The following is an 11369-nucleotide window of genomic DNA, read 5'->3' as shown; positions in this document are numbered from 1 at the left end:
ATAATAAATCGCCAGATATAATAATGCACGATGTTCAGCAAAAGGCATGTGCATTTAGAGCCCGTAGATGTTAATTTTAAATAAATAGATAAAAAACACAACCAAGAGCTACAAATATCTTTGAATAGAGGAATGTAGAAGACGAAATGAAAGATTTTAGCCCTGGGTGCTCTTACTATATGAAACGCAGCTATAGTAGCAGCTATACTAACAGCGAGTTTTAGTCAATGTGGAGTTGAGCTTGACTATACCGTGATATGAGGTGTATTGCATCAAGAATGCATTCAGTTTCATTTTTAAATTCTACTAAGCATTCCAGTCATCTTGATTATAATTTTTTTTCTTCCTTTATATTCTTAACTTTGGGGGGAGGTGACTGGTGACTTATAGTACAAATACAGGTTTTATACCTTTTTTGGGGCACCAGTCCTATATGTCCAATTGAGTTGTCAATTTTTGTGTTATAGTTATATCTTTAATGAGCTAAGTTGTCATTGTATCAACATGATTATGAATGAATAATAAATCGTTATAAACATTATTATAAGTCTTAATTCCATTAACACGATCACTTGGGACACAGTAGTTCATCTGATAAGATGCTGATATGTTCGTTATAAATGTCAGTTATTAATGATTTACGTGTTTATCACTTCTCTATGTCAAAGAGCGGTTGTTATCATGTACACCTGATAGCGATCGTTACTCATAGTAGGAAATATATTCACCAACCCGCACTGAAGCAGCGTGGTGGATTAAACTCTGATCCTTCTCCGACATGGGGAAAGTCGCCTATGCCCAGCAGTGGGATATAATAGGCTGAAACGTGTATGTCAAAGAACACATAACGCTATCAGTCTCAGTTATTATCATTATGGCTTGTTAATTATGGTTACATTTTGTAAAAAAATTACCTGTTGATTCACTGTTCACAGTAGGTGGTCACTGGCAGTTGGTGTGACAGGAGAAGCTCCAACTCTTCTGCTATTTAACTAAAAAACCTTTGCTTAGTTGAAAAACATTTACAAGCTGTTGCAATTTACTTCTGTTCACTATAAGTATCAAGTAAGTAAGTATCAGTAAGTGTCAATTATTATTCCTAATCATAAGTCAAAATAATTAAATATTTTTTCAAACTTTCCGGTTTCGAGGAACATAAACTACTACACGAATGAAATTTAAAAAAAAATCCATTCCATCTTTAAATTACAAATTTTACAAGAAAGAATTAAATTTGAAACTATGTAGATTCATTTATTCGTATACCGTCCACGTAACACCCGTATGTTGAGTAACGAAACAAAAGAGAAAAAAGTAACGAGAAATAAAATAACATCGTGTCCACGATCTAATCGTGGTACGTGGCTTTTTTTCTACCATAGCGCTCGTGCTACCACCACGAAATCGCCATTCGTCACCCTCTACTGGACTATATGGTTCACGCCGTTTATAAAGAATGGATCAGAAAAAAAAGTTTTTAAGATTGGCTCGAGGAAGGTGTTAAATTATACTTTTTATAGTACCTTATTACCTATTCGATATCGGTTTATATATGACATATATTTTACACACATTTATACATTATTTTCTTGCAGGCGATATTGTTGCTTAAAATAATAAATTTAAGCAATAATATCGCATCAGTTTGATATTGCCTGCATGTTTTACTGCTCGTCAGTATCGTAAGATGTAAAATAAATGTATATTAATAAATATATATTTTAGGTACTTAACTTCGTGAATCTGTATCAATTTATCGGTATTATTTAAATAAGTAAATATCCGTTTTTCTTTTCTTTTTTGATAATAAAGTCAGACGGTATAATTATTCCATCAATGAGTCATCGTATAATCAAATTAAGAAAAAACATGAAATGACATTTGAAACGTGTTTTATTACCTAGCGGATGTCCTGCGCTAGATGTGATTCATCTAATAAATATTCATTTTAAATGCATTGTCCTAATTTATTATGTATTTTAATAAAAATGGCATAAACTCACTCGAATATATTAAATCTAAGAATAAAATGCAGAACCCTTAAATGCCAACTATACTTTTTGCTGAAAAAAAGCATCGCTAGGTCCATCGTACCGGAGTGAATCAGACCACGCGACACTGTGATCATCAGGGTGCGCACTATTTTTAAACGGTTTTATTTAGCTCACCCCGTTTGTTTTTTTATTTTTTCTTTATTTATTCTTGGGTCAAATTTAGTAATTCAAATTTCACCCTCTTCCTGTCAACCGATTAATCTGAAATTTTGTATACACTTTGGATTTTGGTGACAATACAATTATGTTTATTCATTATCATTATAAATTCAAGATGGCCGCCGCTACAAAATGGCGGATAACGTAGGTTTTATCAATCCCATCAATATGGGTATCAAATGAAAGGGCTCAACAAGCAGAATACAATATACTATAAAAAATTGAAATCCAAGATGGCGGCCGCTACAAAATGGCGGATAACGTAGGTTTTATCAATCCCATCAATATGGGTATCAAATGAAAGGGCTCAACAAGCAGAATACAATATACTATAAAAAATTGAAATACAAGATGGCGGCCGCTACAAAATGGCGGATAACGTAGGTTTTATCGATCCCATCAATATGGGTATCAAATGAAAGTGCTCAACCAGTATAATCAATGTACTATATAAAATTAAAATCCAAGATGGCGGCCTCTACAAAATGGCGGATAACTTAGGTTTTATCAATCCCATCAACATGGGTATCAAATGAAAGGTCTCAACAAGTAGAATACAATTTACTATGCAAAATTGAAATCTAAGCTGGCCGCCGCTACCAAATGTCTGATAACAATTTTTTATCAATCCCACCAATATGGGCATCAAATAAAAGGGCTTGACAAGAAGAATACGGTGCACTATACAACCTCAATATTTAAGATGGGCCTTGCAATAATGAAGCACTAAATGAATTAAACAGAATGCGAAATAAAAACTAAAAACTAGAAAATAAAAATAGGTAAAAAAACTTTTTAAGTTAAACGGTTTTATGTTAAACATACATTGCAATGTTTAAGATAAATGTACTAAAAACCAAAAAATAATAAAATAGATACAGTCGTGGGAATTATAAACATATGCATAGACTAGACTAAAATAAAACCGTGGGGCACGTCAATTGTCTACAAATTATCGACTTAATGTGCGATAGAAGAATCGTTTAATTCGTCGTTAAAATAGGCAGTTGGCCCGCAGACGGTGAGGAAATTACTTACTATTTTCTTGCTCATGGAAATTCCAATAGTTATACACTCCATGTAAATAAAAGAGATGTTTCAACTAGTTTATCGTTGGACATTCACACTGCTGGCTGGCGAGGAATCGTTTCACTGCTCGTAGTTTGTCTTTAATCGACAAAACATATGATAAAAGTACTACTCGCTCACCACTATGAAACCCTAAAACTCGCTTATAATCGAGCTTGCTAGCTTGTTTCCACATTCTAGCCCTACTTATCACACGTCCATCGTTGTCGGTTGAACAACTGCCTAATTATAGTGTAACATTACAAAACAAACATTTTAATCAACGATTGTAGACAATTGACGTGCGCCACGGTTTTATTTTAGTCTAGTCTATGCATATGTTTATAATTCCCACGACTGTATCTATTTTATTATTTTTTGGTTTTTAGTACATTTATCTTAAACATTGCAATGTATGTTTAACATAAAACCGTTTAACTTAAAAAGTTTTTTTACCTATTTTTATTAAATTTATTATGCCACAGTATATGACAAAATTACTTGGTTACCCATACATTTCTTATTTCTTACAGTAAATGTAAGAATTATTCATTTAAAACGCGCAATGTATTCGCAACAAGGTTCGTTTACTTTCAGTCGTGTTAAATGAAGCGAAGTGATCGAGGTACAAGAAAGGCTGGGACATTGAAAAAATGATAGTTAACCGTGGTTGAGATTGGAATGGGAATAGAATAAGGCACGTTGCGGTGTCGTGCGCATTGGCGCGTGTTACTGATACTGTATTAAATATAGTAAAAACTCGTTCATAGTGTAGAAAATGGGTAATGTGGTATACTTGGGTGTAATAAACTTTAATGCTATTATAGTTCAAACATATTTATTTTTAAACAAATAAAGCTCATCTCATTACTTACTCTCAGCTCATCATATTACTTATTCAATAACATCTTTTGTTACACTACGAATTATTTTTAGTATTTTCAACTTTGTGATTTTAGAAACAACCTTATTAACTTAAAATTATAATCAGTAGCTATACTAAGGAACTAGTTTTTAAAATAATCAAACACGAAGTACAATATTTAATAAGAAGAAAGTACAGACAAAGTAAGTCGGTAAAACCGGCATGTGTGTTGGATAAACACACCTGTTGGATTTCAAAAATTACAAAATAGTCAATAACTTTTACTACTATGTATAATTTGAAACTCCTCAAAAAACGTTATCTAAAAAGTAATTTCTAATTATACTCAAGTAATACTTTTATAAAAATACATTTTTTTATAAGATTACTATTTTCTAATCACCTGAATGCAATCTTTTAAAATAACAAGACTAATACAATTATCTACGCCGTTTCAACCACTTAGCGGTTAAAAAAGCATTTTCGCCAGATAATAGTTGGTGAGTCAACAACAATTAATTGGGGTACAAAAAACCATTTCCTATGATTTTTATCGTAAAAATAACATCAATAAGTATCAATAGGGCCTTATGCTCCATTGGCCATGTGTCGCGCACATGTTGCCATAATGATACACGTTTTAACATATTCATAAGAATCCGGTAATTTTACTTGTAACACCTTTTGTAGTTTTTTTTTCTTTCTCTTTTTTCTTAACCCTTTAGCTGCTAATGTCGTAATGGCAGCGGACATTTCGTCAATTAGTTGTAGCATTGTGAGGGTTGAAGAAGACAGATTATATAGTTTTGATGTTGAAATTATGTTACGTTACAATGATTTTTATATAGTTTTAATAATAATAATAATAAATACTCTTCAAGTACGGGACCAAGGATCTTGCTTTAACCGGCTGCACCGCGAGGAAGAAAACCTGTATAAAATTTACCCCGAATCCCAAGCGGTGACACAGCATGAAGGGATGCATGGCCGATGGGAAGCTCGGTCAATCTGTGTCACTTCAAACATGAGCACGTTCGACAAAACATTACTACCTAAGGCGGGTACCGACGTCTCAGGTGCCGGAGAATCCCGCAGTACTACGGCACTCTGCTCCGCCGAATCTGGGGGGGGGGGGGGCACTGACCGTGTTTGTTCCCAGTATATCCGGCGAGCGGCGAGAAGGGTGGAGATGACGTGACGTCCAAAAAGGGCAGTGTTTTTAGTAGCTCGGAAGCATGTGGCTCCAATGCCGATATGAGGTCGTATCGTTCGACTTGGGCTCATCTTGCAGTGGCCGACTGTGGAAAAAACGCCAGCGGCAGGTGGATGACGACGCGTCGGACGCGGACAGTGACGATGCTGCTAGTAAGGTGTCCACTACGCAACGAGGTCGTGGCTGTCCACCCACGACCGGGAAGTACGTTGGCCTCACAATGGCCAAAGCTAAACAAAGCAAAAAGCGAGGCAGCACAAATCACGCGCCTAATTAGGGTGACGTGATCAGCTTCATACTTGGAGACGACAACATCTGACAAATTCTTGACACTGCACCTCCATAAGAGGGCCCAGGAGTACGTCGAGGCTATTTTTCAGGTGACCAAACTTTCAAAAATTTGAAGCTAGAGATATCAATAATAATAATAAACGAGTGTGCTTTCGACCACGCGACTGAAGTAAAACTTGCGGAACAACACTCTCTCTCTTTCTATCTTCACTAAATTATCCCTCTCAACTTCCGTCCGCTTCACACTTTCACAACCGATCACACTTTTTGTAACGCTTTCGTCACGCATTCACCAGCTTACTCCACAAGTCAAGCGTGCGTGAAACAATTTTACTTTAAAATATGACAAGAAGGCAACTCACACTTGACATGTTATATATTATTATTATGTATACAACCGAATTCGTAAGCCTCACCAGTACATTCATCTCATGTTTATGTGAAACAGATGGTATGTCCCATGAGTTCACGTTATTTTTGGCGTAAACTTGTGGAGGCCTATGTCCAGCAGTGGACTGTATAGGCTGTAATGAGATGGTATGTCCTCTTACAATGCTACTAGGTATGTATTATGCTACTACAATATATAAGAAAAATATCAAAAAAGGCCTCATAACGATCCAAAATAATGTCTAATAAGTTATTATCCAAAAGATAAAATTATTATCATTCTGTAGCCAATTGAAAAAAGTGACACAAAATTTCGAATTTATTTCAATTGCCTTTACGATTGTATATGTTGTGAATAAATTTCTCAAACTACCCCATGTTGGTCTACAATACGAATGGTATACCAATAATGTACGAATTGCACCTTTACTTTAACAGGAAATTGTTTATTCGTTAATAAATAAAAAAATTGAGTCAGTTACTTTCGGCTACTACCAACCATATCTCTGTAACATGATGTCATTAACTTATATATTTATCAATGCACACAACATCCATTGCTGCTTAAAAACAATACATGCTTGAAATATATTCTTACGAACAAGCAACGGATGTGAAATAAACTGTTTCAATCGAAAGATTCGAATAAGTCTTATAAAAGGCTGTTGTCATAAATCGTCTGTCCGTGTGAATCGACCACGCCTGATCAGCGATACAGCAGGCAATCAGTAGATAATAATTATTTTATTAATATACAACACCTTTTCGCCTATTTTCCGTCAATGATTTAGTGTTTATTATTAATTAATACAGTGTAAACGGTTTCTGTCCGTGATTTCTCTCAGTTACTCATATCATTTTTTTTCTTTGCTCCAAATTATGACTAGTTTTGTGATTTTAATCAACGCCTATAATAATGATTGTTTAATGCGCCAATTATACGGTTTCTAGCTATATATAGAAACGACTACCGAATTGATAGTATAAAAGTTTGCATATTTTACTAATAAACATTTATCTACATTTCTATTCATACTAATTTAGATATACTACTATATACCCAGCAGATTGTCCCCGTAAAACTACAGGCCGATTAAAATGCCAATAATTAAGTAAAAAACACACACACACACAAACACAGAAACACACACAAATGCACACATAAATATAAAAGAAAATTAAAACAGGCGTAACTGTTTTAGAGGAATTCAGTATTACATTCAAAACATGTTCATATTGTCCGCCCGCAGTGACTGACTGCTATTCATCATTTTCATCATCATCATTTCAGCCTATCACAGTCCACTGCTGGACATAGCCCTTCAAAATTCACGCCGAAAATAGCGTGAACTCGTGTGTTTTGCCCATAGTCACCACGCTGGGCAGGCGGGTTGGTGACCGCATGGCTAGCTTTGTCACACCGAAGACGCTGCTGCCATGTATATTATCCCGCCGTCGGTCGGCTTTTTAAGTTCCAAGGTGGTAATGGAACTGTGTTATCCCTTAGTCGCCTCTTACGACACCCACGGGAAGAGAGGATGTGGCTATATTCTTTAATGCCGTAGCCACACAGCATGCTTATTATGCTGCCAATCATTAGAGAAAAAACCTAATATTTTCTTTATTTAACCGACTTCTTTTAACTGAGGTAGGGCGCAGCAGGAATTTCCTGCTCAAAATATGGAGCAGCCCGACTGGGGTAGTACCTCGACCTTACAGAAGATCACAGCAAAATAATACTGTTTTCAAGCAGTATTGTGTTCCTGTTGGTGAGTAAGGTGACCAGAGCTCCTGGGGGGATTGGGGATTGGGTCGACAACGCGCTTACGATGCTTCTGGTGTTGCAGGTGTCTATAAGCTACGGTAATCGCTTACCATCAGGTGAGCCGTACGCTTGTTTGCCGACCTAGTGACATAAAAAAAAAACTTCAAAAAAGGAGGAGGTTACTCAATTCGACCGTATATATATATTTTTGTTCGGGGATAACTTCGTCGTTTATGAACCGATTTTCATAATTCTTTTTTTGTTGGAAAGTAGATATCCCTGGTGTGGTACCATGACAAGGAAACTAGGATCTGATTATGGGATCCCAGATAAATCGAAGGAAACTCTCGAAAATCCGCATAACTTTTTACCTAGGTGTACCGATTTTGATGATTTTTAATTTAATCGAAAGCCAAAACATTTAAATTTCACCGAGATCTGATTACAACTTTTGGAGTAATCTTTAATAATGCGTATTTACTTGCATATTTTTTCGTCTACCTACGTTATATTACTTGTCGATGTAATTAAAGTCAGTTTTTTTTCGTTTGCTAGCAAACACAATTATTTCTACATCTTAAGTTGACTGAACTAAAACATGGCTACAAATTTACGTACTTTACCTTCTATTATGATTAATTAGTCGTTTAAAACCTTTATTTATTAAATAGTAGCGTGTGGTTCTGGTAATTTATTATGCATCTTCTCAAGATTGAAACAAAAATATTTTCCTCTACTATACTCGTATAATGTCAAATAAAAGCTTTTTTGCTTTACACTAATGATGCATGTTTGATTTAACTACAACGTATAATTGCGAATTTTATTCGGTTACCAATTCTACGTATTGTTCGGACCTTAAATAGAAAATAAGTACGAATTTGGGCAAGAAATTCAAGTATTTTTTACAGAATTTCATTGAAAATGAAGAATTAGCGTTAAATTTTTCGATTAGTTTTTCTGTTTAACATTTTTTTCTTCGTCCATGTTATTAGGATCCAAAATCGTCTAAAATTTGTTTTTGGAAAATAAAATTTTACTAGGAGCACAAAAATAAACAGTAATTTGTAGAACCCATAGATTTCTTAGTCTTTGACAGTATTTGTCGAATTTCTTATGCTCGATATACGTTTATCCTAGTACTGTATCCTAGTACTGTGTGTGTGTGTTTTGATTGTCTTTTCCAAGTTTCGAGATTACCCATTCGTTTCCTTTTAAATCATTATCCAGAAAGCAATTGTAATCGCTAGATTCCATAATTTGTATGTTTATTATGACCGACAGAGAGAAATTGGAGTTTGTTTTACAATGTTCAGGACACCAACTCTTATATTTAAGAAAATAATAATCGGCTAAGGTTTTTTGTTTAAAAGTTTGGGACAACAGTGAATCAAGTGGGGTAATTCAGAGAAATGATGGCAGCATTTTCTGTTGCACCACCGTAGGCAAATTTGGGTAAAGTAACTACTGTATAATAATAATAGTAATTGTTAGTGTATAATTCATTCATACTCTACGATTTTGTTTCATTGTTGCCTCCTTTATAACATAACTAGCTGGGCATACGGTTTGTTCCGTATTTAATTTAACAAAAAAATATTGTTCAGTTCGCAGAGTTATAAAATAAATAAATTCATCACTAAGTGATTAAACTCCCACTAAATAAAAGATTTAAAAAAAAATCTAAAATAAAAGTAGCCTTTGCTACTCTTTATTACATCAGTTATCTGCCAATGAAAGTCCTGTCAAAATCGGTCCAGCCGTTTCAGAGATTAGCCGGAACAAACAGACAGACAGACAAAAATTGTAAATAATGTTATTTTGGTACATGTACTGTGTATACATTAATATGCATTGAGCGGTTATTTTAATATTACAAACTATTAAATTTAGCCATCTTACTTGTAACTACTACTAGAACTACCATATCTACCTAATTACTTTAATTTTGACGAAATATTGGATTTGACTTGAAATTTATAAACTGTACCTTGTTATATGTTATATATTTATCACACGATGACTATACATGATGACACGATGCGTAGACACGCGGTTTTGGAAATACTTTTGGCTGCCCGTTGCCGCAGTTTTAACTTCTCTCGTTTGAAGCATTTTTATTAGAAGAAGTACTCAGCCGACCTCGTGGTACGACGTCAACTGTTATAAAGAACCATGCAAGAAATCTCATTTTTGATTTTTTTTGTATATACTCTATATTACAGTATCACTGACAATTCGTCATGTCTACCTTTTCTATTTTTTTTTTGTTGTATTTATTATATTGTTATATTGTTATACATTCCATATTACAAACTTTTTTACAGTAAAATGTCTTATATTGAATAGAAATATCTGAACATTAAGTGAAATTTGTCTATTTGATGTAAGTATATACTATCTAGTAGATATATAGTACATAGTATGGTAGATATAGTAGATAGTATAGTAGAGTATATACTCTACTATACTACTATATAGTAGATATTTACTATAGGTAAGTACTATTTGAAATTGTATCAGGAATTGCTGGAAGATCCGAAGCGTAGTATCGTAAGAATATTTTTTTTGTCACTTTAACTGCCATGTAAAATCTTGCTTGTAATTATCCTAACAACAATTTTTACAACACTTATCCTGTTTTAAATTTTTGAAAAATCTAAAATCAAATATAATCGCGTTTATTGAAAGTAACGGACATCAAGCTTGATAATATCGAAAGCATCTATCATTATAAGTATCGCACCACACGAAACGCGTTGCGGAGTGATAACCGCAACTGAGCAGATCGAGCACCGCAAGTGAGCACTCGTACACGGTTACTGTAACTAAGCAATAAGCCTGCCTAGTGGTTCGCTCAGATTAGTTTTCTAGATACGTTACTATGGTTTAAATTACAGATATTTTTTCGTTTCTAATGAGTCGAAATTTCTTTAAAATCGAATGTTTGAAGTGAGGTATTTTTAATGGACTGGTAAGTTATAACTACGACTCGTTTGTGCAACGGTCGCAGCACTGGTTTGTGACTGTTGCGCTGGCGGTTTCGGGTTCGGTCCCCACACATGACAAACATTTGAATTGGTCATAAAGATGTTTGCCGTAGTCTGGGTGTTTGTGCAGCCCTTGTGATTCTTTCTCAAAGAGCACGTTAAGCCGTCGATACCTGTTCTTACCATATACACCTGATAACGATCGTTACTCGTAGTACGGATATATTCGCGAACCCGCATTGGAGCAGCGTGGTAGATTAAGCTCTAACCCTGTAACGTTGTGCTGGAACGTTACTCTAATAAATAAGATCTTGTAGTAAAGGTTAAGTTTTTTCACTTTATTTTTATCATGCTTCTACTTGTAGCGCCATCTATCGGCAATTTTCAACACTTCGTGACTATTGGTGTTCCATATCGGCGTTTTTTCTCTAATAGACTTGATAGATGCCGCTGATGTTTTTTGGTAATTATTGATCCTTCTTTAATAAAATCAATTTAATTGTAATTAGAAATTCTAAATTTAATATTCCTGTCTACTCCTTAAATTATAAAATAATTTAATATCTAAATTTAA

The sequence above is a fragment of the Melitaea cinxia genome, chromosome 8 (assembly GCF_905220565.1).
Source record: "Melitaea cinxia chromosome 8, ilMelCinx1.1, whole genome shotgun sequence".
Lineage (NCBI taxonomy): Eukaryota > Metazoa > Arthropoda > Insecta > Lepidoptera > Nymphalidae > Melitaea > Melitaea cinxia.
The sequence above is the reverse complement of the archived record's forward strand: the minus strand, read 5'-3'. Positions refer to the sequence as shown.